This window comes from Halichoerus grypus, chromosome 1, assembly GCF_964656455.1.
Source record: "Halichoerus grypus chromosome 1, mHalGry1.hap1.1, whole genome shotgun sequence".
NCBI classification, from domain to species: domain Eukaryota; kingdom Metazoa; phylum Chordata; class Mammalia; order Carnivora; family Phocidae; genus Halichoerus; species Halichoerus grypus.
Genome location: NC_135712.1, coordinates 197,343,316 through 197,359,930, shown reverse-complemented (window position 1 = coordinate 197,359,930; position 16,615 = coordinate 197,343,316). Strand labels below are relative to the sequence as shown.

The 16,615-nt window shown below is 39.0% G+C and overlaps 1 protein-coding gene and 1 pseudogene across 5 annotated transcripts in view; one reads left to right on the top strand and one right to left on the bottom strand.

Annotated features, from left to right (window-relative positions):
- The window catches only part of DOCK3 (dedicator of cytokinesis 3), a 589,066-nt gene that overhangs the window by 188,617 nt on the left and 383,834 nt on the right, over positions 1-16,615 (top strand). The gene's annotated exons all lie outside the window — the stretch shown is intronic.
- LOC118537014 (peptidyl-prolyl cis-trans isomerase H pseudogene) lies at positions 12,725-13,492 on the bottom strand (annotated as a pseudogene).

Below are 16,615 nucleotides of genomic sequence, written 5' to 3'. Positions count from 1 at the left end.
TTTATTAATTTTCTGGATCTATCCATTGTTGAAAGGGGGTATTGAAATCCCTTGCTGCTTTTTTTTCTTTTTGTATTGTTGTCTATTTCTCCCTTCAGATGTGTTATTTGTTTAATATATTTAGATGTTCTTGGTTTTGTTTTGTTTTGTTTTAGATTTTATTTATTTATTTGACACAGAGAGAGAGAGAGCACAAGTAGGCAGAGCAGCAGGCAGAGGGAGAGGCAGAAGCAGGCTCTCTGCTGAGCAGGGAGCGCAATGTGGGGCTCGATCCCAGGACCCTGGGATCATGACCTGAGCTGAAGGCAGTCGTTTAACCAACTGAGCCACCCAGGCGCCCTAGATGTTCTGTTTTTTTGGGTGTGTATATGTTTCCAATTGTTTTATCTTCATGATGAATTAACCCCTTTGTCATTATATAATCATCTTCCTTGACTCTTGTTTGTGACTTGAAATCTAATTTGTAATGATGTAAGTATAGCTAACTTGGCTCTCTTTTGCTTTACATTTGCAGGGAATGTATGTTATTTCTTTCCTTTGAGCCCAAGTTTATCCTTAAAGGTGAAGTGAGTTTCTTGTAGACAGCATGCAGTTGGGTTATATTTTTTAGTTCATTCAGCAACTATATGCCTTTTGGTTGGAGAATTTAACCTATTTACATTTCATTATTAATAGGTGAGGACTTACTAATATTATCTTGTTAATTGTTTTCTGGTTCTTTTTTAGTTCCTTTGTCTTTTCCTTTTTCTCTTGTGTTCATTTGTGAATTGATGATTTTCCAAAATGGTATGGTTTGATTTCCTTCTCTTTACCTTTTGAGTATCTGTTGTAGGTTTTTTTTTTTGTGGTTGCCACGAGGCTTACATAACACCTTTTAACAGTCTGTTTTGTGCTGATAATATTTGGATTTCGATCCCATATAAAAGTTATACCCTTTCACTCCTACCCACATTTTATATTTTTGATGTTGCAGTTTACATCTTCTTCTATTGTATGTTCTTTAAGAAATTATTGTAGCTGTAGTTATTTTTAATACTTTTGTTCTTCACTGTTTACTAGAATCAATTGATTAATATGCTGCCATATTACAGTTTTGGAGAAGTCAGAAGTTAAGTATAAACTTACCTTTATGAGTGTTTTATATTTTTATTATATGTTTTTTATGTTACTAATTAGTGTCTTTTCATTTTAGCATGAAGAACTTCTTTCAGCATTTCTTATAAGGCACGTTTAGTTGTGATGAACTCTCTCAGCTTTTGTTTGTCTTGGAAACTTTTTATCTCTTTATTTTAGAAGGACGTCTTTGCCAGGTGAAGTATTCTTAGTTGGCAATTTTTTTCTTTCAGTACTTTGAATGTATCATCCCACTCTCTCCTGGCCTGCAAGGTTTCTGCTGAATTCTGCTGATAGCCTTATGGGGGTTACCTTGTAAGTTACAAACTTTTTTTCTCTTGTTGCTTTTGAAATTCTCTTTGTCTTTGATTTTAGTCAGTTTCATTATAATTTGTCTTTGAAGTGATCTTTTCGGTTGAATGTTTTTGGGGACCTGGCTTCATGAACCTGAATATTCACATCTCTTCCCAGATTTGGGAACTTCTCAGCCATTATTTCTTTAAATCAGATTTCTGTCCCTTTTTTTCTCCTTCCTCCTTCTGGAACTGCAGTAATACGTAGATTGTGTCCCTTGATGGTATCCCATAATTCACATAGAATTTCTCTACTCTTTTTCATTCATTTTTCTTTGTTCTCTTCTGGCTAGATAATGTCAAAGTTCCTATCTTTAATCTCGCTGATTCTTTCTTCTGCTGATCGAGTCTGCTTTTGGTACTCTATTTTACATTTTTCATTTAATTCATTGTAATCTTCAGCTCCAGAATTTCTGTTTTCTTTTTATGATTTCTATGTATGTATTAAACTTCTCATTTTGTTTGTGTATTGTTTTCCTGATTTTGTTTAATGGTCTTTCTGGGTTTTCTTATAACTCCTTGAGCTTTTAAAAAACAACTACTTTGAATCATTTATTGGGCAAATCACAGATCTGTTTCTTTGGGCTTGGTTACTAGAAAAAAATGTATTCCTTTGGTGGTATCACAGTTCCTTTATTTTTCATGTTCTTGAAATCTTGCATTGTTTTTTTGCATTTGAAGAAGGAATCACTTCCTCCATTTTTACTTACTGTCTTTGGTAGAGGAATAACTTATTTCAGCCATATTGGGTATTCTGAGGTTATCTTAGACCTTTCCTTTGGATGCACCTGCTCCACACTTCTTGTTCCTTTTTGGAATGGAATCCTTAAGATTGTATGCTTTCTCTCAATCCCACAAAATCAGTCCAATTGCTAACAGTCTCTTGTTTGCTTTACCTAAAGCAGTGCTGAATGCTCAAGTTTCTGCTTTCTCCCAGTCCCAGAGTTGGGTGGCTTTCTGCGTGTGCTCAGTAACCATCTGCAAAGGGTTATATTTGTCATTGCACAAGGAGCTGGCCATGGAGTTGAGGAGTAGCTGGGGGAGGTGTGCGGTTTGTTGGGGGTGCCTGTGGGCCAGTTGGGAAGATTTGCAGGTGAGGTGTCCCCATTGGCTCATGGACAGGCTTCTTGATGGAGTCCGTAAAGTGATTAGTAGGATCCTTTGATGTCTTTTGAGAGTCCTGGTTGCTCTCCTTCTATCCCCTTCTTACCCTCCAGTTGTGTAGTACACCTCAGTATTCTGGATGAGGTGAGAAAGAAGTGGGCCTCTTCAGCAGCATCCTACAAAGCTGGGGAAAGCCTGGTGGTCAGATGCTCTCACTTTCCACCATGGGAGAAATCACAGGTCAAGGAGGTCTCTCTTGGCACTGAGCTGGGCTGCCTTGTGGGAGGGATAATGCAGGTAAAGTAAAATTGTTCTTCTTACCCTCTTCAGTGCATCCAGTCTCAGATTTTTTTTTTTTTCTCCAACATTGTGCTGGAATTTTTCCACTGGACTCCTGAACTTCCACAAGGTCATTCTTGTCTGTGGTTGATTGTTAAAATCAGTTTTCTTTGGTGGGGAAAATGGTACAAAACTCCTACTCTTCCATTTTGCTTATGTTACCTCTCTGTGATTTTGTTGATTTTTTTTTCCCGAGAGTCTTATTTTAGTCATGAATTGGTGTTGAAGTTTGTCATATGCATGAATACGATATGTGTTTTCATCATTAGATTTAATATGGTAGATTACATTGATTGATTTTTGAATTTGAAATGTCTTGCATCCTAAAATAAACCTCATGGTGCATAAATCTTATATATTGCTGAATTCTACTTGATAACATTTTGTTAAGGATTTTTACATCTATATTCATGAGGGATATTAGTCTATAGTTTTCTTTTTTATACTGTCTTTGATTTTCATATCAGAGTAATACTGGTTTCATAACGTGAATTGAGAAATGTTTTTTTCCTCTTATTTTATGGTAGTGATTGTGTAGTAGTAGTGTTCATTCTTCAATCATTTGATAGAATGAAGCAGTGAAGACATCTGGGTCTGAAGATTTTTTTTCTTAGGAGTTTTAAAATATGAATTCAATTCCCTTAATGGTCATAGGGCTATTCAAGCTATTCAAATTATAGTTGATCCTTGAATAACATGGGTTTGACCTGCGTGGGTCCACTTCTGTGCAGATTTGTGATACATACAATACAGTACTATAAATTTATTTTCTCTTCCTTATGATTTTTTAAATATATTTTCTCTAGCTTTACTTTATTGTAAGAATAGACTATATAATACATATAACATTAAATATAGGTGTTAATTGACTGTTTATGTTATCAGTAAGGTTTCTGGTCAACAGTAGGCTATTAGTAGTTAAGTTTTTGAGAATTCAGAAGTTAATCATGGATTTTTGACTATATGGGGGGATTGGTACCCCTAGCCCTGTATTGTTCAAGAATCAACTGTATGCGTTTTGTATTGGCTGAGTTATGGTAGTTTGTATTTTATTTATTTTTAAATTTAATTTAATTTTATTATGTTATGTTAGTCACCATACAATACATTAGTTTTTGATGTAGTGATCCATGATTCATTGTTTTCGTATAACACCCAGTGCTCCATGCAGTACGTGCCCTCCTTAATACCCATCACTGGGCTATGGAACTGGTCAGTTTCATGTATGTCATCTATTTATTTGCATACAGCTTTTGAAATATTCCTTTAATATCCTTTTAATGAATGTGTAATATCCTGTTTCATTCCTGATATTGATAACTTGTGTCTTATCTGTTTTTTCCTTTGTTAGTCTTGGTAGAAAATAGTCAGTTCTGTTTTTTTTTTTTTTTTGTATTTAATTTTATTATATTATGTTAGTCACCATACAGTACATCATTAGTTTTTGATGTAGTGATCCACGATCCATTGTTTTCGTATAACACCCAGTGTTCCATGCAGTACGTGCCCTCATTAATACCCATCACCGGGCTAACCAATCCCCCCTCCCCCCTCCCCTCTAGAACCCTGTTTGTTTCTCAGGTCCATAGTCTCTCATGGTTCATCTCTCCCTCCAATTCCCCCCCCATTTTTCCCTTCCTTCTCCTAATGTCCTCCATGTTATTCCTTATGTTCCACAAATAAGTGAAACCATATGGTAATTGACTTTCTCTGCTTGACTTATTTCGCTTAGCATCATCTCCTCCAGTCCCATCCATGTTGATGTAAAAGTTGGGTATTCATCTTTTCTGATGGCTGAGTAATATTCCATTGTATATATGGACCACATCTGCTTTATCCATTCATCTGTTGAAGGGCATCTCGGCTCTTTCCATGGTTTGGCTATTGCGGACATTGCTGCTATGAACATTGGGGTGCATATGGCCCTTCTTTTCACTACATCTGTGTCTTTGGGGTAAATACCTAGTAGTGCAATAGCTGGGTCATAGGGTAGCTCTATTTTTAAATTTTTGAGGAACCTCCACACTGTTTTCCAAAGTGGCTGTACCCACTTGCATTCCCACCAACAGTGTAAGAGGGTTCCCCTTTCTCTACAACCTCTCCAACATTTGTTGTTTCTTGCCCTGTCCATTTTGGCCATTCTAACTGGTGTAAGGTGGTATCTCAGTGTGGTTTTGATTTGGATTTCCTTGATGGCTAATGATGATGAACATTTTTTCATGTGTCTCTTAGCCATTTGTATGTCTTCTTCAGAGAAGTGTCTTTTCATATCTTCTGCCCACTTTTTGACTTGATTATTTGTTTTTTGGGTGTTGAGTTTGAGAAGTTCTTTATAGATCTTGGATACCAGCCCTTTATCTGTAGTGTCATTTGCAAATATCTTCTCCCATTCTGTGGATTGCCTCTTTGTTTTGTTGACTGTTTCCTTTGCTGTGCAGAAACTTTTTATCTTGATGAAGTCCCAAAAGTTCATTTTTGCTTTTGTTTCACTAGCTTTTGGAGATGTATCTTGAAAGAAGTTGCTGTGGGCGATGTCAAAGAGGTTCCTGCCTATGTTCTCCTCTAGGATTTTGATGGATTCCTGTCTCACATTGAGGCCTTTCATCCACTTTGAGTTTATCTTTGTGAGTGGTGTTAGAGAATGGTCGAGTTTCATTCTTCTGCATGTGGCTGTCCAATTTTCCCAGCACCATTTATTGAAGAGACTGTCTTTTTTCCATTGCATGTTTTTTCCTGCTTTGTCAAAGATTATTTGACCATAGAGTTGAGGGTCCATATCTGGGTTCTCTATTCTGTTCCATTGGTCTGTATGTCTGTTTTTGTGCCAGTACCATGCTGTCTTGGTGATCACAACTTTGTAATATAGCTTGAAATCGGGCAACCTGATACCCCCAGCTTTGTTTTTCTTTTTCAACATTTCCTTGGCGATTCGGGGTCTTTTCTGATTCCATGCAAATTTTAGGATTGTTTGTTCCAGCACTTTGAAAAATGTCATTGGAATTTTGATCGGGATGGCATTGAAGGTATAGACTGCTCTGGGTAGCATAGACATTTTAACAATGTTTATTCTTCCGATCCATGAGCATGGAATATTTTTCCATCTTTTTGTGTCTTCTTCAATTTTTTTCATGAGTGTTTTGTAGTTCCTAGAGTATAGATCCTTTACCTCTTTGGTTAGGTTTATTCTGAGGTATCTTATGGTTTTTGGTGCTATTGTAAATGGAATCGTTTCTTTAATTTCTCTTTCTACAGTTGCATTGTTAGTGTATAAGAAAGCAACTGATTTCTGTGCATTGATTTTGTATCCTGCCACATTACTGAATTGCTGGATGAGTTCTAGTAATTTGGGGGTGGAGTCTTTTGGGTTTTCCACATAAAATATCATGTCGTCTGCGAAAAGAGAGTTTGACTTCTTCTTTGCCAATTTGAATACCTTTTATTTCTTTTTGTTGTCTGATTGCTGTTGCTAGGACTTCTAGTACTATGTTGAACAACAGTGGTGAGAGTGGGCACCCTTGACGTGTTCCTGATCTTAAGGGAAAGGCTCTTAGCTTTTCCCCATTGAGGATGATATTCGCTGTGGGTTTTTCATAGATGGATTTTATGAGCTTGAGGAATGTTCCCTCTATCCCCATACTCTGGAGAGTTTTAATCAGGAAAGGATGTTGTATTTTCTCAAATGCTTTTTCTGCATCAATTGAGAGGACCATATGGTTCTTCTCCCTCCTCTTATTAATGTGTTCTATCACATTGATTGATTTGCGAATGTTGAACCACCCTTGCATCCTGGGGATAAATCCCACTTGGTCGTGGTGGATGATCCTTTTAATGTATTGTTGGATCCTATTAGCTAGGATTTTGTTGAGGGTTTTGGAATCCATATTCATCAGGGATATCGGTCTGAAATTCTCCTTTTTGATGGGGGCTTTGCCTGGTTTGGGGATTAAGGTAATGCTGGCCTCATAGAATGAGTTTGGAAGTTTTCCTTCTGTTTCTGTTTTTTGAAACAGCTTCAGTAGAATAGGTATTATTTCTTATTTGAATGTTTAAAGGTAGAATTCTCCAGGGAATCCATCAGACCCTGGATTCTTGTTTTTTGGGAGGTTTTTGATCACTGCTTCAATCTCATTACTGGTTATTGGCCTATTCAGGTTGTCAATTTCTTCCTGTTTCAGTCTTGGCAGCTTATAGGTTTCCAGGAAGGCCTCCATTTCATCCAGATTGCTCAGTTTATTGGCATACAGCTGTTGATAATAATTTCTAGTAATTATTTCTATTTCCTTGGTGTTAGTCGTGATCTCTCCCCTTTCATTCATAATTTTATTAATTTGGGTCCTTTCTCTTTTCTTTTGGATAAGTCTGGCCAGTGGTTTATCGATCTTATTAATTCTTTCAAAGAACCAACTTCTAGTTTCGTTGATCTGATCTACTGTGTTTCTGGTTTGTAATTCATTGATTTCTGCTCTAATTTAATTATTTCTCTTCTAATGCGTGGCTTAGGCGTCGTTTGTTGCTTTTTCTCTAGTTCTTTAAGGTGTAGAGTTAGTTGGTGAATTCGGGATTTTTCTATTTTTTTGAGTGAGGCTTGGATGGCTATGTATTTCCCCCTTAGGACTGCCTTTGCAGTATCCCATAGGTTTTGGACTGATGTGTTTTCATTCTCATTGATTTCCATGAATTGTTTAAGTTCTTCTTTGATTTCCTGTTTGATCCAAACATTCTTGAGCAGAGTGGTCTTTAGCTTCCAAGTGTTTGAATTTCTGCCAAATTTTTTCTTGTGATTGAGTTCCGGTTTTAGAGCATTGTGGTCTGAGAATATGCAGGGAATAATCTCAGTCTTTTGGTATCGGTTGAGACCTGATTTGTGACCCAGTATATGGTCTATTCTGGAGAAAGTTCCATGTGCGCTCGAGAAGAATGAGTATTCTGTTGTTTTAGGGTGGAATGTTCTGTAAATATCTATGAGGTCCATCTGGTCCAGGGTATCATTCAAAGCTCTTGTTTCCTTGTTGATTTTCTGCTTAGATGATCTGTCCATTGCTGAGAGTGGAGTCTTGAGGTCTCCTACAATTAACGTATTGTTATCAATATGACTCTTTATTTTGGTTAACAGTTGGCTTATGTAGATGGCTGCTCCCATGTTGGGGGCATAGATATTTACAATTGTTAGATCTTCTTGTGGGATAGACCCTTTAAGAATGATATAGTGTCCTTTTGTGTCTCTTATTACAGAGTTTAGTTTAAAATCTTATTTGTCTGATATAAGAATTGCTACCCCAGCTTTCTTTTGAGGTCCGCTGGCATGGAAGATGGATCTCCATCCCTTCACTTTCAGTCTGGATGTCTCTTTAGGTTCAAAATGAGTCTCTTGTAGACAGCATATGGATGGGTCCTGTCTTTTTATCCAGTCTGCAACCCTGGGCCGTTTTATGGGAGCGTTTAGGCCATTCACATTGAGAGTGATTGTTGAAAGATATGAAATAATTGTCATCATGTTGCCTGTGAAGACGTTGTTTTTATAGATTGTCCCTGTAAATTTCTGTTGTATATCACTCTTGGGGTCTTTCTCCTTTTATAGAACCCCCCTTAATATTTCTTGCAGGGCCGGCTTAGTGGTCACATATTCTTTCAGCTTCTGCCGGTCGTGGAAGCTCTGCATCTCCATCCATTCTAAATGAGGGCCTTGCCGGATAAAGTATTCTTGGCTGCATGTTCTTCTCATTTAGTACTCTGAATATATCTTGCCAGGCCTTTCTGGCTTGCCAGGTCTCTGTGGATAGGTCTGACGTTATTCTGATGTTCCTCCCTCTGTACGTAAGGAATCTCTTCCCCCTAACTGCCCTTAGGATGGTTTCCTTGGTTCTAAGATTTGCAAGTTTTACTATTACATGCTGGGGTGTTGGCCTGTTTTCCTTGATCTTAGGAGGGGTCCTCTCTGCCTCTAGGACTCGAATGTTTGTTTCATTCCCCAGATTAGGGAAGTTCTCAGCTACGATTTGCTCAAATACATCTTCTAGCCCTCTCTCTCTCTCCACTCCCTCCGGGATTCCAATTATTCTGACATTGGAACGCCTCATGGTGTCACTTATTTCTCTGATTCTATTTTCATGGATTCTCAGTTGTTTTTCCCTGGCCTCCTCTTTTCCCTTTTTATCTATTATACTGTCTTCCAGATCGGTTATTCTCTCTTCTGCCTCAGTTACCCTAGCTGTTAGATTATCTAGATTGGATTGGATCTCATTGATAGCATTTTTAAGTTCTGCCAATTCCCCTTTTATTTCTGCCCTTAGAGACTCTATGTTGCCATTAATGGATTTCTCCTTTCTAGCCATTGTCTTCACAATTGCTAGCCTGAATTCCATCTCTGACATCTTGGTTATGTCTGCATCCATTTGTAAATCTGCAGCATAAGTCATAATCTCTGAGTCTTTTCTGTTTTGGGGGCTCCTCCTCCTAGTCATTCTGTTGATGGTGTTTGAGGGAATGTATAGAGTCCAAATTATTGACCAGAACCCAAGCAAGATGCACCTGTTTTCTTGGGACCTTAGGGTTGCTGGCCTCTTGTTTTCCCCGCCTGTCTTCTGTGGGAGGGGCCTGCTGCGCTGTTACTCAGGCAACTCTGTTTGGGCGGAGTTGCCCTGCATCCCTGTGGCGGGGGATGGGCTCAGTGGGAATCAGTCTTTGGGGCTTTTGTTCTCTGGCACCTTTCCCTGGCGGCTTTCCGCGTCTCTTCCGCGAGTCAGAGCAGAAGAGACCGTTTCCAACCCTCTGCCTCAGAGCAGAGAGACCGCAGTCTGTTCTTCAGTGAGCTCTCCAGGCCACACCGTCTCCGTTTCTGTCTGTGCTGCTATAAACTGCAGCGTCCTGGGTTGTGGGCCCCTCCGCAGTGCTCCCAGTCCTGCCTCTCGGTCGGGGCACGTCTCTGCCCTTTGTGCTTCTAAAACCGCCAGCCGCTCCCAATTCGGGCTTGCAACTCCACTGCTTGGGGTTCCCACCCCGGGGGTTGCAGTTCACCGGCGCGACCCCAGCACACCGGGTTTCCGTCTCGGAGGCTGCAGTTTGCGTGCGCGTGACCGTCACTCCGGTGTCTGTCTGGGGGGGCTGCAGTTCGCGTGTGCGCGACCCCTCCGCTCTAGGTTTCCACCCCGGGGGCTGCCCTAAAGCCCTTTCCCTGCCGCTAAGGGTCTGCGAGTCTGTGCCCCGTCCGCAGCGCGCGAGGCTGTCACTCACCGGCAGTGTAGGATCCCCACGTCCAGGCACCCTCCCGCTGCCGTTTATTCTCCGATATCTGCCCGCAGGATCATGACTCTCCGCTTCCTACCTCAAAACCAACCGCCTGCGATATTCTGTTTGTAGAGATCCAGATCTTCTTACATCTCAGGCTGGTTTCGTGGGTGCTCAGAGTGGTCTGGTAGTCATCCAGCTCAATTCCGGGGACCAGTTGAAATAGGGTCCCCTACTCCTCCGCCATCTTTCCCCTTTCAGTTCTGTTTTTTAAAAAAAGATTTTATTTATTTGACAGAGAGAGAACACAAGCAGGGGGAGTGGCAGAGGGAGAGGTAGAGGCAGACTCCCCGCTGAGCAGGGAGCCTGACTTGGGGTTCCATCCCAGGACCCTGGGATCATGACCTGAGCTGAAGGCAGACACTTAACTGACTTAGCCACCCAGGCATCCCTAGTCAGTTCTATTGATCTTTCCAAAGACGAGCTTTATATTTCTTTTATTGTTTTTCTTGTTTTAAATTTTGTTGATTTCTACTCTTTTTGTTCTTTATGCTTGCTTTGGTTTTATTTTGCTCTTCTAATTTCTTGAAGAGAGAGCTTAGATTATTGATTTGCAATTTCCCTTTTTATTTTATTTTTAAAGTTTAAAAAAAAATTTATTTATTTTTTTAAGTAGGTTCCATGCCCAACATGGGGCTTGAACTCACAACCCTAAGATCAAGAGTCGCATGCTCTATTGACTGAGCCAGGTGGCCCATGCAGTTTTCCTTTTTAATAACATAAGCATCTGTCTTTCTCTGACTGGCTTATTTCACTTAGCATAATACACTTTAGTTCCATCCATGTTGTTGCAAATGATAAGATTTCATTCTTTTTGATGTCTGAGTAATATGCCATTATATATATACATATACCACATCTTTTTTTTTTTTTTTTTGAAGATTTTATTAGAGAATGTGTGTGCATGCATATGAGGGGGGGAAGGGAAGGGACATTTGGGAAGGGGAGGGACAAGCAGACTCCATACTGAGTATGGAGTCGACGCAGGGCTTAATCTCACGACCCTGAGATTATGACCTGAGCCAAAACCAAGAGTCGGATGCTTAAGCTTAAGCAACTGAGCTACCCAAGTGCCCTCACATCTTTATCTGTTTCTAGCTGGTGAACATTTGGGCTCTTTCCCTAATTTGGCTATCGTTGATAATGATAATGATAATAATTGAGCTGTTGATAATGCTGCATAGACATTAGGGTGTATGTATCCCTTTGAATCAGTAGTTTTGTATCCTTTGGGTAATTACCTAGTTAGTGCAACTACTGGATCGTAGGGTAGTTCTATTTTTAACTTTTTGAGGAACTTCCATACTGTTTTGCAGAGTGGCCGCACCAGTTTGCATTCCCAAAAAACAGTGTAAGAGTTTTCCCCTTTCTCCATATCCTTGCCAACATCTGTTGTTTCCTGTGTTGTTAATTTTAGCCATTCTGACTCATATGTGGGATTTAAGAAACAAAACTGATGAACATAGGGTAAAGGAAAAAAAAAGAGGGACGCAAACCATAAGAGACTTGTAACTATAGAGAACAAACTGAGGGTTGATGAGGGGAGGTAGGCAGGGGATGGGCTAAATGGTTGATGGGTATCAAGGAGGGGTGATGAGCACTGGGTGTTATATGTAAGTGAGGAATCATTAAATTATTCTCCTGAAACCAATATTGCACTATATGTTAACTAACTAGAATTTAAATAAAGACTTGAAACAATAAAAAATAATATATGCATTTAATGCCAGTAATTTCCCTTTCAGCATTTCTTCCTCGAATTTTGATATATTGTATTGTCATTTTAATTCAGTTCAGTGTAATTTTTTTATTTACTCTGAAAAGTCCTCTTTGATGCATGGATTATTTAGAAATATGTTGTTTTATATCCAAGCATTTACAGATTTTTCTTATGTTATTTTTATGTGATTGATTTCCAGTTCGATTTCACTGTGGTTAAGAGAGCATTCTGTTTATGATTTTGATTGTTTTAAATTTGTTGACATTTGTGGTTTTGCCCAGGATATGATTTATCTTGGTATATGTCCTGTGGGCACTTGAAAAGAATGTATATCTGCTTTTGTTGAGTGGAGTGTTCTGTATTCACAGAACTAGATCATTAGATCCTATTGGTCGATGGTGGTGTTGAGTTCTTTATCATTGCTCTTTTTCTGTTTAGTTGTTCTGTAAGTCTCTAATTGTGAATTTATTTTTATTTGTCTATTTTTATTTCTGTGAGTTTCACTTCAATATATTCTGTTGTTCAGTGCATATACATTTATGATTGCTATGTTTTCTTGGTGGTTGACTTTGTGTCATTATATAATGTCCCTTTTTGTATCTGATAATTTTCTTTGTTCTAGAGTCTACTTTATCTAATACTAACTCTTACTTTCTTTCCATTAATTTTTGCATAACCTGTTTTTTCATGCTTTTACTTCTTATTTGTCTATGTCATTATTTTTGTAATAGGTTTTTTTTCCCAAAACAAAACAAAACTTTATTTGCAATTGAAAACTTAAACAGAAAATCTTGGGTTCTTAATCTATGACATTTCCAAGGTCTCTTGATCAAAAAGGGCCACAGCAGGCAGGGAAGCAAACACAGGGGCCAATCCGGATTATCTTACTCAAGAGCGTCACCCAGAGCAAGGGAAGGCTTGATCAGTCTTGCCCTGGACTATATCTCCCCACGCTGTGAGATCACCATAGGCAGCTTGGGCTTACTTTTGGGGCCTGTGGGAACATTCTCAATCTTTTGCATCACTAGAAGTCCATCAGTGATTTTTCCAAACACTAAGTGCTTCCCATCCAGCCAAAAACATTTAGAACAGGTGATGAAGAACTGGCAGCCATTTGTACTGGGACCACTGTTTGCCATGGAAAGCAGGCCTGGAGCTGAGTGTCTTAAGTTTAAAATTTTCATCTGCAAATGGCCCTCAGTAAATACTGGCAACTCCAGTACCATCTCCATTAACAAAATCCCCACCCTGGATCATGAAATCCTTTATGACCCTGTGGAAGGTGCTCCCTTTGCATCCTATCAGAACCCCATCTTTTCTGAATTCTCCAGTGCAGAATTGCCTAAAATTCTCTGCCGTCTTAGGCACAACATATGCAAAGAGCTCGATCTTCATGCGGCCCACTTCCTGGCCACCAATGCTGACATCAAAGAACACCACGGGATTGACAGGGCTTGAATTTGCCACTGCCATGGCTCCGACCAGGAAGCAGAAACTGTATTGAGTTTTTTTTTTTTTAAAGAATTTATTTATTTGAGAGAGAGTGTGAATGCAGAAGGGAGGGGCAGAGGGAGAGAGAGAGAGAGAATCTCAAGCAGACTCCCTGCTAAGCGTGGAGCCTGACACTAAGATCATGACCTGAGCCAAATCAAGAATCAGATACTTAACCGTCTGAGCCACCCAGGCACCCCTCCATGTTGACTTTTAGTACATTCATACATTACCACTATCCAATTCCAAAATCTTTTCATCACTCCAAACATGAAACCTTATACCTATTCTCCTATCCCCCAGCCCTTGACAACTACTGTCTGTGTGGATTTGCCTATTCTGGATATTTCATATAAGTGAAATCACGTAATATGTGACCTTTTGTGACTGTCTTCTTTTACTCAATATAATGTTTTCAAGATTCATTATTGATGTGGCATGTATCAGTACTTAACTGCTTTTCTGGCTGAATAACATCCCGTTGTATAGACATACCATGGTATGTTTGTCCACTTATCAGTTGATGGAGACTTGAGTTTTTTCCACCTTTGGCCATTGTGAGTAGTGATGCTGGTTCTCTCTGATTTTAGTGAAAAATTCACTGTCATTTAAATATTTTTTTTTCACTAGAGGTAAGGTATTGTTTTCTCTTGCTACGCTACTTTTAAGATTGTTTTTTTTTTTTTGCCTGTAGTATTTAGAAATGTAACTGTGTTGTGTCTTTATATGTGTTTCTTTTGGATTATCCTGTTTGGGGTTTGCTCAGCTTCTTCAGTATGTTGGCTTGTCTTTTGCCAAATTTGGGAAGTTTTCTGTCATTTTTTAAATTTTATTTATTTATTTATTTATTTATTTATTTATTTATTAAAGATTATTTATTTATTTATTTATTTGACAGAGAGAGACACAGCGAGAGAAGGAACACAAGCAGGGGGAGTGGGAGAGGGAGAAGCAGGCTTCCCGTGGAGCAGGGAGCCTGATGCGGGGCTTGATCCCAGGACCCTGAGATCATGACCTGAGCCGAAGGCAGTCGGTTAACCAACTGAGCCACCCAGGCGCCCTCATTTTTTTAATTTTAAATTTTATTAGACTTTATTTTTTAGAACACTTTTAGGTTTACAGAAGAGTTGTACAAAAAGTACAAGGAGCCTCTCCCAGTTTCTTCTCCTATTCACATTCTACATTAGTGTGGTGTGTTTGTTATATTTGGTGAACCAATATTTATGGACTATTAATATTATTTATAGTTTACATTAGGGTACACTCTTTGTGTTGTATAGTTTTATGGTTTTGACAAATGCGTAATGTTATGTATCTATCACTGCAGTGTCATAAGAATAATTTCATTGCCCTAAAAATACCCCATTCTCCACCTATTTATTCCTTTCCTCATTCTCTTAGAGTCTTGGCAACCACTGATCTTTTTACTGCCTCTTAAAGAATGCCATTTAGTTGGGATCATATAGATTGTAGCCTTTTCAGATTGGCTTCTTTCACTCAGCAACATGCAGTTAAGATTCCTCCATGTCTTTTCGTGGCTTGATAGCTCATTTCTTTTTTTTTAAGATTTTATTTTTTTAAAGTATCTCTGTACCCATGTGGAGCTTGAACCCACAGCCCTGAGATCAACAGTCGCACACTCTACCGAGGGAGCCAGCCAGGCACCCTGGCAGCTCATTTCTTTGTATTGCTGAATAATATTCCATTATCTGGATGGACTATAGGTTGTTTATTCATTCATCTACTGAGGGACATCTTGGTTGCTTCCAAGTTTTGACATTTACAGATAAAGCAATTATAAAAACATTTGTGTGCAGGTTTTTGTGTGGACATAAGTTTTCAGCTCACTTGGTAATTACCAAGGAGTGCAATTGCTAGGTTGTATGGTAAGAGTATGTTAGTTTTATAAGAAACTGCCAGACTCTATTCCAATGTGGCTGTACCATTTTTGCATTCTCACCAGCAATGGATGAGAGTTCCGTTGCTCCATATTCTCACTAGGATTTATCCTATTCATATACATTCTAAGCCTTGCCCTTGTGTTTTTCTTCTCTCCTCCCAGGACTTGATGACAAGAATGTTAGATATTTTGTTGTTGTTGCCATAGTCATATAGGCCCCTGAGTCTCTATTCATTTTTTTTCAGTCTATTTTCTCTTTATTGTTTAGTCTCTCAACACTTCTGACATAAAAAATGTGGAGTTTTCCACACCAACAACCGATTCTACAACTGTCTGGATACCCACTGTTAGACCTCACATGTTAAGGGCTCAGTCCCACAAGACCACTTTCACTTCAGATGCCAATCTCAAGTCCTGGACTTCTTATACTTCTGATCAACCAGTTATAAATTGAGGGCTCCCATGTCCCCTTCTCATGTTTGATAATTTGCTAGAACAGCTCACAGAACTCAGGAAAACAACTTAATTACTATTTTCAGTTTATCATAAAGGATCCAACTTAGGAACGGCCAAATAGAAAAGATGCTTAGGGCAGGGTATATGGACCAGGACATGGAGCCTCTATGCCCCTTTTTGGCATTTCAACCTCACAGCAACTTCGTGTTCATTACCCTGGAAGCTCTCCAAACCTCATTGTTTGTTTTTATGGGAGTTACATTATGAAGGCATGATTTATTAAATCATTGTCCCTTGGTGATTAACTCATTCTCTAGCCCTTCTCCCCTCCCTGGTGTTGGAGAGTGGAGCTGAAATTTCCAACCCTCTAATCACATGGTTCCCCTGGCATCTCCCATTCTGAAGCTGTCTGGGGGCCCACCAAGGGTCAATTCATTAGCATACACCCCAGTACAGTTATCATGAATAACAAAGTTGATGCTTTTCCTATTCTTCTTATCCAGAAATCCCAAGAGTTTTAGAAACTCTTGTGTCAGGGATTTGGGGATGAAGAAATATGTATTATTGTATCACAATATCACAGTCAGTGTGTGTCATTTTAAATTTTTCTGATTTATGGCTCACTGCTTCTTTCCTCTGTCCCCTCCATTCTACTGTTAACCCCATCCAGCATCTTCTGTTTCTTTGTTGAAACATTTTGTTTCTTTGCTGAGACTGTCTTTTCTTTTTCTTGTTTCACACATATTTGTAATTACTCACTGAAACGTTTTTATGATGGCTCCTTTAAAATATGTCAGATAATTCTAACATCTTTATTTTCTTAGTGTTGGCATGTATTGTTTTTTTTTCCCATTC